Genomic DNA, 10,981 nt, shown 5'->3' with positions numbered 1-10,981 from the left:
GAATCAAATCAGCCAAAAGAAATGCAAGATACGCCATTTTGAAACAGGTACCTTGCATTCAACTTCAGTGTACGGCGATGATTGTATGAAGAGGATTCAGTGTACGGCGATGATCGTATGAAGAGGATTAGGTTTTTTTAAATTTTTAATTTAGGTTTTTAATTGGTAGTTTTTTTTTTTAAAATACTTTATTTTTCAGTACCAATTACAGCTTCATCATTGTGAGTTACATAACAAAGCTTCTTGCATACAATTTTTGTCATACAGTATCGCTGCAAAGGCACCATAATTTTCATTCCCCCCCCCATCTCCTCCCCCCCTTTACATCTCTCGTCCTTCCAGTACCCACCTCTCCCCTCTTTTGGGCGATCAATAACTAACAGAAACATTTACCTTTAACTTTAACAACAGCGTTAAATTACCATGAGATGTATCTTGAGAAGTACTTATCTCTTTCCCTCCCTATAACTTGTTCTTTTCTTATCCCCCCCCCCCCCCGGGTGCCACTCCAGGGTCCACTGTGTTCCTATTTAACCCATATCAAGGTGTGTTGTTATGTCTAGTTTCTAGGTGAATATGTTCCACTTCCCACGTAATTGGGCATTCAGTATGAATTCTGTGTCCTTGAACGGGTAGATAATTTGCTTTTGGTGTTCTAAATCCAGAGTGTTTATAAAGGATTCCTATTTATTCATAAATTTCTTGGTTCTGCATGTTATGTCTCCCTGCGTGTCAAGTTGTTCACATATCATTTGTTTTCTCACTGCCTCTTTAAGCTATGTTAGGCTTGGTGGTCGCTGCAATATCCATTGCCTCAGAATGAGTTTTCGTGCTTGTAGTATCACATTGGATAGGAACTCTATGGCCTAGATTTGGAGTTTGGCGTTAGCCGTGAAAACCAGCGTTAGAGGCTCCTAACGCTGGTTTTAGGCTAACTCCGGTATTTGGAGTCACTCAAAATAGGGTCTAACGCTCACTTTTCAGCCGCGACTTTTCCATACCGCAGATCCCCTTACGTCAATTGCGTATCCTATCTTTTCAATGGGATCTTTCTAACTCCGGTATTTAGAGTCGTGTCTGAAGTGAGCGTTAGACATCTAACGACAAAACTCCAGCCGCAGGAAAAAAGTCAGTAGTTAAGAGCTTTCTGGGCTAACGCCGGTTCATAAAGCTCTTAACTACTGTACTCTAAAGTACACTAACACCCATAAACTACCTATGTACCCCTAAACTGAGGCCCCCCCACATCGCCGCCACTCGATTACATTTTTTTAACCCCTAATCTGCCGACCGCCACCTACTTTATACTTATGTACCCCTAATCTGCTGCCCCTAACACCGCCGACCCCTGTATTATATTTATTTACCCCTAATCTGCCCCCCACAACGTCGCTGCCAGCTACCTACAATAATTAACCCCTAATCTGCCGACCGCAAAGCGGCGCCACCTACATTATAGCTATGTACCCCTAATCTGCTGCCCCTAACACCGCCGACCCCTATATTATATTTATTAACCCCTAATCTGCCCCCCACAACGTCGCCTCCACCTGCCTACACTTATTAACCCCGAATCTGCCGAGCGGACCGCACCGCTACTATTATAAAGTTATTAACCCCTAATCCGCCTCACTAACCCTATAATAAATAGTATTAACCCCTAATCTGCCCTCCCTAACATCGCCAACACCTAACTTCAATTATTAACCCCTAATCTGCCGACCGGAGCTCACCGCTATTCTAATAAATGTATTAACCCCTAAAGCTAAGTCTAACCCTAACACTAACACCCCCCTAAATTAAATATAATTTTAATCTAACGAAATTAATTAACTCTTATTAAATAAATTATTCCTATTTAAAGCTAAATACTTACCTGTAAAATAAACCATAATATAGCTACAATATAACGAATAATTACATTGTAGCTATTTTAGGATTAATATTTATTTTACAGGCAACTTTGTAATTATTTTAACCAGGTACAATAGCTATTTAATAGTTAAGAACTATTTAATAGCTAAAATAGTTAAAATAATTACAAATTTACCTGTAAAATAAATCCTAACCTAAGTTACAATTAAACCTACCACTACACTATCAATAAATTAATTAAATAAAATACCTATAATTATCTACAATTAAACCTACCACTACACTATCAATAAATTAATTAAATTAAATACCTACAATTATCTACAATTAAACCTAACACTACACTATCAATAAATAAATTAAATACAATACCTACAAATAACTACAATGAAATAAACTATCTAAAGTACAAAAAATAAAAAAGAACTAAGTTACAAAAAATAAAAAAATATTTACAAACATAAGAAAAATATTACAACAATTTTAAACTAATTACACCTACTCTAAGCCCCCTAATAAAATAACAAAGACCCCCAAAATAACAAAATGCCCTACCCTATTCTAAATTACTACATTTCAAAGCTCTTTTACCTTACCAGCCCTGAACAGGGCCCTTTGCGGGGCATGCCCCAAGAAATTCAGCTCTTTTGCCTGTAAAAAAAAACATACAATACCCCCCCCCCAACATTACAACCCACCACCCACATACCCCTAATCTAACCCAAACCCCCCTTAAATAAACCTAACACTAAGCCCCTGAAGATCTTCCTACCTTGTCCTCACCCTACCAGGTTCACCGATCCGTCCTGAAGAGCTCCTCCGATGTCCTGATCCAAGCCCAAGCGGGGGGCTGAAGAGGTCCATGATCCGGCTGAAGTCTTCATCCAAGCGGGAGCTGAAGAGGTCCATGATCCGGATGAAGTCTTCATCCAAGCGGGAGCTGAAGAGGTCCATGATCCGGATGAAGTCTTCTATCAACGGCATCTTCAATCTTCTTTCTTCCGGATCCATCTTGCAGACCTCCGACGCGGAACATCCTCTTCTCCCGACGCCTACTAGCCGAATGACGGTTCCTTTAAGGGACGTCATCCAAGATGGCGTCCCTCGAATTCCGATTGGCTGATAGGATTCTATCAGCCAATCGGAATTAAGGTAGGAATATTCTGATTGGCTGATGGAATCAGCCAATCAGAATCAAGATCAATCCGATTGGCTAATCCAATCAGCCAATCAGATTGAGCTCGCATTCTATTGGCTGATCGGAACAGCCAATAGAATGCAAGCTCAATCTGATTGGCTGATCGAATCAGCCAATCGGATTGAACTTGATTCTGATTGGCTGATTCCATCAGCCAATCAGAATATTCCTACCTTAATTCCGATTGGCTGATAGAATCCTATCAGCCAATCGGAATTCGAGGGACGCCATCTTGGATGACGTCCCTTAAAGGAACCGTCATTCGGCTAGTAGGCGTCGGGAGAAGAGGATGTTCCGCGTCGGAGGTCTGCAAGATGGATCCGGAAGAAAGAAGATTGAAGATGCCATTGATAGAAGACTTCATCCGGATCATGGACCTCTTCAGCTCCCGCTTGGATGAAGACTTCACCCGGATCATGGACCTCTTCAGCTCCCGCTTGGATGAAGACTTCAGCCGGATCATGGACCTCTTCAGCCCCCCGCTTGGGCTTGGATCAGGACATCGGAGGAGCTCTTCAGGAAGGATCGGTGAACCTGGTAGGGTGAAGACAAGGTAGGAAGATCTTCAGGGGCTTAGTGTTAGGTTTATTTAAGGGGGGTTTGGGTTAGATTAGGGGTATGTGGGTGGTGGGTTGTAATGTTGGGGGGGGGGTATTGTATGTTTTTTTTTACAGGCAAAAGAGCTGAATTTCTTGGGGCATGCCCCGCAAAGGGCCCTGTTCAGGGCTGGTAAGGTAAAAGAGCTTTGAAATGTAGTAATTTAGAATAGGGTAGGGCATTTTGTTATTTTGGGGGTCTTTGTTATTTTATTAGGGGGTTTAGAGTAGGTGTAATTAGTTTAAAATTGTTGTAATATTTTTCTTATGTTTGTAAATATTTTTTTATTTTTTGTAACTTAGTTCTTTTTTATTTTTTGTACTTTAGTTTGTTTATTTCATTGTAGTTATTTGTAGGAATTGTATTTAATTTATTTATTGATAGTGTAGTGTTAGGTTTAATTGTAGGTAATTGTAGGTATTTTATTTAATTAATTTAATGATAGTATAGTGTTAGGTTTAATTGTAACTTAGGTTAGGATTTATTTTACAGGTAATTTTGTTATTATTTTAACTAGGTAACTATTAAATAGTTCTTAACTATTTAATAGCTATTGTACCTGGTTAAAATAATTACAAAGTTGCCTGTAAAATAAATATTAATCCTAAAATAGCTACAATGTAATTATAATTTATATTGTAGCTATATTAGGATTTATTTTACAGGTAAGTATTTAGCTTTAAATAGGAATAATTTATTTAATAAGAGTTAATTAATTTCGTTAGATAAAAATTATATTTAACTTAGGGGGGTGTTAGTGTTAGGGTTAGACTTAGCTTTAGGGGTTAATACATTTATTATAGTAGCGGTGAGCTCCGGTCGGCAGATTAGGGGTTAATGTTTGAAGTTAGGTGTCGGCGATGTTAGGGAGGGCAGATTAGGGGTTAATACTATTTATTATAGGGTTAGTGATGCGGATTAGGGGTTAATAACTTTATTATAGTAGTGCTCAGGTCCGCTCGGCAGATTAGGGGTTAATAAGTGTAGGCAGGTGGAGGCGACGTTGAGGGGGGCAGATTAGGGGTTAATAAATATAATATAGGGGTCGGCGGTGTTAGGGGCAGCAGATTAGGGGTACATAGGGATAATGTAAGTAGCGGCGGTTTACGGAGCGGCAGATTAGGGGTTAAAAATAATATGCAGGGGTCAGCGATAGCGGGGGCGGCAGATTAGGGGTTAATAAGTGTAAGGCTAGGGGTGTTTAGACTCGGGGTACATGTTAGGGTGTTAGGTGCAGACGTAGGAAGTGTTTCCCCATAGCAAACAATGGGGCTGCGTTAGGAGCTGAACGCGGCTTTTTTGCAGGTGTTAGGTTTTTTTTCAGCTCAAACAGCCCCATTGTTTCCTATGGGGGAATCGTGCACAAGCACGTTTTTGAGGCTGGCCGCTTGCGTAAGCAACTCTGGTATCAAGAGTTGAAGCTGCGTTAAAAATGCTCTACGCTCCTTTTTTGGAGCCTAACGCAGCCTTTTTGTGGACTCTCAATTCCAGAGTTATTTTTATGGTGCGGCCAGAAAAAAGCCGGCGTTAGCTACGCCGGTCGTTACCGACAAAACTCTAAATCTAGGCCTAAGTGTTTGTGTGATTTTGTTTGTGGGTGTAGGAAAATCACAAGTTCGTCTGACCACTGGACCTTTTCCCCTATACTTTTCTCTACCCATCTCTGTATCACCCCCCAGAATTTTGTTAGTTTTGAGCAGTTCCACATCATGTGCAGTATGTTTGGGTTTGGGTGCGAGCATCTCGGGCAAATTCCTGATACGTCTGGCACCCATTTGTGGTACATTTTGGGCGTGATGTATGCGTTGTGTACTAGCATGGTGTGGGATTCCCTTATGTCACTCGATAAATATGCTCTCCTCACTGCCACAAAGCTTTGCTCTATACATTGATCTGAAAGGTCGTGTCCCATCAAAGCTCCCCAGACTGTTCTCAAGTGTTCAGTATTGGACTTATTTGGTTTGGATTGGAGTATATTATATGTGTGTGAGATGGATGTCATTCCTCCCTTTGTCAGTCTTAAGAGTTTGTATATATCACAGTCAGGCTCTAACATATTCCCGGATCTCAGTAGGTCTTGTACATAATGTTTTGCCTGTAGGTAAGCAAAATGGTGTGAGTTGGGCAATCCATAATCTCCCCTCAAGTCTATGAAAGGTCGGACAGTGGTCCCGTCATCTGACAATAGTGTCTTTAGAGTTTTGACCCCCCTTTCCTCCCATTGCTTGAATGGTTTTGTGGTGAAGCCTGTCGGGAAGTCCGGATTCCCCCCCAGTGGTAAGTACACCGTGTGATTATGAGAGACCCCAAGAGCTCTACACAATTTCCACCATGCCTTAATGGGGTGACGGAGAAGACCTGCCCCCCCCCAGAATGGGATCTAGCTGTGTGCGATTCATGTGTGGTAGCATTTTTAGTGACCATGGTTTTATGATCTCTAATTCCAGTGAATGGTTAGTGAAGCACCCCCCGTCTACCAGCCAGTCCATGACGTATTTTGTCAAAGCTGCCCAGTTATAGTGATCGATGTTTGGGAGACCCATTCCCCCCTGCCCTGGCTGACATGTCAATGTCTGATAACTGATTCTGTGTTTTTTCCCTCTCCAAAGGAAGTGTAAAATGTCTCTATTTAGGGCCCCTAGGTCCTTCTTGTGTAATAGTTCGGGGAGCATCTGTAGGGTATAAAGGAGCTTGGGGAATAGGATCATTTTAATGAGCCCCACTCTCCCCGATAGCGTCAGTGGTAGCGGGGTCCAGCTCAGTAGCATTTGTTTTAGCTTTTGCAGTAGTGGTTTAAAGTTGTCTGAGTACCATTGGGATGGGTCACTAGTTAGTGTAATACCCAGGTATTTAAATGTGTGTTAGATTATTTTAAAGTTGTCCTCCAATGGTGTGTTAGGGTCATTATTACGGAGCCAGAGCAGCTCAGACTTATCTTTATTTATCCGATATCCTGAAATGTCACTAAACTCAGCTAACACTTTTAATATTTTAGGAATGTTCTCTCTGGGGTCTCCTGTGTAGAGTACCATATCATCAGCGAAGAGTGACAGGTGAATTGTCTCTCTACCTATATGTAAACCTTTCTGATCTTAATCGCCAGGGGCTCTAATGCGAGATCAAACAGGAGGGGTGAGAGGGGACAGCCCTGTCTAGTGCCCCTTTTGAGGATGAATGTTTTCGATGGCGTTCCATTTATCAGGATCGCTGCCTGAGGGGTGCTATAGATGGTCTCAATTGCTCTCATATAGGGGCCTTTTATGCCAAATTGTCCCAGGGTTGTAAACAGGTGGTCCCACAGTATCTTATCAAAAGCCTTTTCGGCGTCCACTAGGACCAAGCAGGCTTCTCTCGCATTTATGTCCCCTCCCTTACCCCCCTTCTCCCAAAAGTGTGTCAATACTAGTTGTAATTGTCTCATGTTTTTGACTGCTGATCTACCTTTAACGAACCCAGTTTGGTCCTCCCGAACCAAAAGGGGGAGCACCCCCACTAACCTATTGGCCAGGATTTTGGTGAACAATTTATAGTCAGAATTTAGAAGGGAGATAGGTCTGTAGGATGTTGTGAGCAGGGGGTCTCTATCTGGCTTGGGGAGAACTGTGATATTTGCTTCAGTGAACCTGATAGATAGTTTTCTGGTAACTGATTCTGTGTTTTTTCCCTCTCCAAAGGAAGTGTAAAATGTCTCTATTTAGGGCCCCTAGGTCCTTCTTGTGTAATAGTTCGGGGAGCATCTGTAGGGTATAAAGGAGCTTGGGGAATAGGATCATTTAAATGAGCCCCACTCTCCCCGACAGCGTCAGTGGTAGCGGGGTCCAGCTCAGTAGCATTTGTTTTAGCTTTTGCAGTAGTGGTTTAAAGTTGTCTGAGTACCATAGGGATGGGTCACTAGTTAGTGTAATATCCAGGTATTTAAATGTGTGTTAGAACTGTGATATTTGCTTCAGTGAACCTGATAGATAGTTTTGCTTTACCTTCTAGAATTGCATTATATAGTAGGGCAAGGGTGTCTGCTGTCTCTACATTTGGCAATTTATAAAATTCCCCTGGCAATCCATCTGGTCCCGGAGTTTTTTCTAAGGGAAGTGATTTAATGGCCTTAATAATTTCCATAGGCTGTATTGGGGCATTGAGTGTCTGTACCTGGTCTTCGTCTAGTTGTGGTAGTGTTAGGTCCCTCCAAAACTGTTCTTTTTTCCCTGGGTCAATGTCTTGAGAGTCATATAAGTTTGAGTAATAAGAAGTAAATGCCTGTTGTATATCAGGGTCACGAGTGAGAGTAGTGTCCCCATCTTTGATTGCTATGATGGTATTTGGTTTTCTATCTAACCTCGTGAGTCTTGCTAGCAATTTCCCCGTGAGGTTTCCATATCGATAGTATCTGGCTTGTGAGCGATTCTGAGCAAAAGTCGTTGTCTGAATGAGGTATGTGTCCCTAAGGCTTTTAACTTCCCGGTATTTGAGTCTGTGCTGTTCAGTGGGGTTGCGCAAGTACTTATTCCTGGCATTAAGCAGCTGGCGCAGAAGTAGTTCTCCCCTCATTCTATGTGCTTTTTTAACTTTGGCGGCGTATGCTGTCACCACTCCCCTCAGCACCGCCTTTGCTGATTCCCAGAAAAGTGAGATATCATTTAGGTGTTGGGTATTTAATTCCTTATAAGCTAGCCATTCTTCAATCAAGAATTTGCGCAAGTTCAGATCATGGTATAAGTGTGTTGGGAATCTCCATCTGTGTGTACTTCTATGTGGTACCCCTGTGTCTATGTTCAATGAGACTGGTGCATGGTCAGAAATTGTTATAGGGTCAATCTTAGTGTCTACAATACGAGGGCAAAGGGAGCTGGCAACCAGAAAGTAATCTATTCGAGACATGGTCGTCTTTGCTGGGTGCAAACAGGTGTAATCCCGAGCCTCTGAGTTCCTGTCTCTCCAGACATCCGAGAGGGCTAGGCTGTTCCTAAAATTCAGCAAGATACGGGTTTCTCTCTTCGAGCTCTTCCATATTATTTGCTGTTGTGAGGTGGTAGTTGGGTCGCGGAACCTATCTGCTGGTGTGTGTGGTGCTATATTGAAGTCCCCCCCCACCACCAGTGGAAGGTCTGAGAACTGGATAAGTCTGGTCTGTAGTTGAGTCATAAATTCTTTCTTTTCAGTGTGTGGGCCATACACCCCGCAGAGTACCATGTGCATTGCCCCTATTTTTAATTTGACTATCAGATATCTTCCCTCTGTGTCTGTTGTAGTTTGTGTGATCGTGTAGTTTAAACCTTTATGGAAGAGTATCGCCAGCCCCCTCGCTCTTTTACCCTCATAGGGGGTATTCAGTACCTCGCCTACCCAACCCTGTTTGAGTTTTTGATGTTCTTTCTGTGAGAGGTGTGTTTCTTCTAGTATAGCTATATCTGTCTTTATGATGTTCAGCTGTCTGAGTATCGCTTTTCTCTTTATTGGGGATGTGATCCCTCCCACATTCCATGTGGTTATCTTCATTTTGCGCTCAGATATATGTCTGTTAGGTGTGTCAGATTACAGTGTCTGAGGCCAAGATATCTGTTGTGAGGCAAGAATGTTGCAAAGTGTGTGTGGCAGGTGGTACTCACTGTAATGTGGATCAGGTCAGATTCTCCTCTCTACCCCCAGAGTGGCACCCAGAGGTAAGACAATCAGCTCTCTCCTCCTTCCTTAAAGTACAATTGGTTATTACTAGCAACAAACAGTTTAAACAACCATAAGGAATAGACAACAAAAATCAACAAAAATCAACAAAAATTGTTATCTCCTCCCCCAACAAACCCAATACGTCAACCCTGAACTAATATTCTAGTCCAGCAATATCAGGAGGGGTTTCCCCCCCCTTTACTTTGTAAGGATACATTTCTTGTGTGCTGTAACTTTACCAGTCCTTTGTAATTGACAGTCTTCTATCTAAGCAGCCAATAGCTCCGATTCTAAGCAGCAGAGTCATCTTCATGTTCACTTTTCTGTTCTTCATTCTCCCTTTGTAGGTGAAGCTTCAGCAGATTGGGGGAGTCAAAGAACAAAGGACCCCTCGCAGTATGGAGTCTCAATCTTGCTGGAAATAGCAGGGCTGCCGTTCTACCTTGTTCCAGTAATTGTTTGCAATATGGTGAAAATTCTCATCATCTAGCAGCCACTGCCGCAGAGTAGTCCTGGAAAAGGTATATCCGTTTCCCATTGTATTCCAGTGTGGGGGCCTTTCGGTATGCTTGGAAGATAGATACTTTGTCTTTAAAATTAAGGTATTTCACCATGACTTGGCGTGGTGGTTGGTTTTTCTCATTCTGCTTTCTCTGGTCACCCACTCTATGCGCCATTTCCACTATGTACGGTAGAGACTCTTTAGGAATGTTAAGCAAACCCGGCAGGGTACTCTCTGCAAACTCTACTAGTTGTGGGCCTGGTAGTGACTCCGCTATGCCCACTATCCTCAGGTTGTTTCGACGCAATCTGTTTTCCAGATCGTCAATTTTGGCCCACAGCCGCTCATTCTGCTGTTGTAGAGTGTGGACATGGGCTTCAGTTTCTCTATGCCGATTTTCCCCATCTGCGATTTTCTGCTCTGCCTGCGTCAGCCTACCATTAAAGGTCTTAACTTCTGCTGTCAGAGAGTCCATGCCAGTTTGAAGCTGGTCAATCTTCGGCAAGAAGAGCGCTGAAATCTGAGACAAAATTGGGTGAGTGTCCATGTGGCTGGCAGGTGCCATGTCCTCTGCTTGTCCTAGGGCTTGTTGGTGCTCAGCTTGATGTTTTTTCTTGTCCGCATTCTTCAGTCTGTTTGTCATTGTGTCTGTTTTTTTAGAGTATGAATCGTAGTACTTTTGCATACAGATCCAAGAGTCCCACAGTTGCTATCTCAACTGCGAGCTGTAAAGACAGGGTAGCAAATAAGATCTAGAGAAATAATGGAGCAGTGGCAATCAGGCCTGAGTTTGTCTGGACTTTCAAGTTGATCAGCAACGTGTGATTAGCGGTGGGTGAGTGAGGGGGTGGAAGCCATTGTGTATTAGCCGTGCATCCTGGCACTCAGCAGTACACCTTTTTATTAAGCTGTTATTTAATTAGGCAGAGCACCGGTAAGGATTCTGTAAGCCCCCCTTCAGGTGAGGCGAGGTCGGGCTAGTTACAGTATTCACTGGTGAATTTATGGCTGTGCTACAAGGATCTTGTGCTGCAACTTTGTGTTTACGTGTCTTGAGGCTTTTGAATGACCAGAAAGGGGGGAGTCTGTTCCTGTGAATTAAGTTTTTCTGCGTCTTAGAGTGTGAGTAATAGCTGGTTTCTTGCTTA

General features: G+C 42.6%; 1 protein-coding gene across 1 annotated transcript in view; it reads right to left on the bottom strand.

The window, feature by feature from the left end:
• Positions 1–10,981, bottom strand: part of LOC128667143 (uncharacterized) — a 91,366-nt gene that overhangs the window by 22,280 nt on the left and 58,105 nt on the right. The gene's annotated exons all lie outside the window — the stretch shown is intronic.

The sequence above is a fragment of the Bombina bombina genome, chromosome 7, assembly GCF_027579735.1.
Source record: "Bombina bombina isolate aBomBom1 chromosome 7, aBomBom1.pri, whole genome shotgun sequence".
In the NCBI taxonomy this organism is placed as follows: domain Eukaryota; kingdom Metazoa; phylum Chordata; class Amphibia; order Anura; family Bombinatoridae; genus Bombina; species Bombina bombina.
This window is presented reverse-complemented; position numbering and strand designations above follow the sequence as displayed.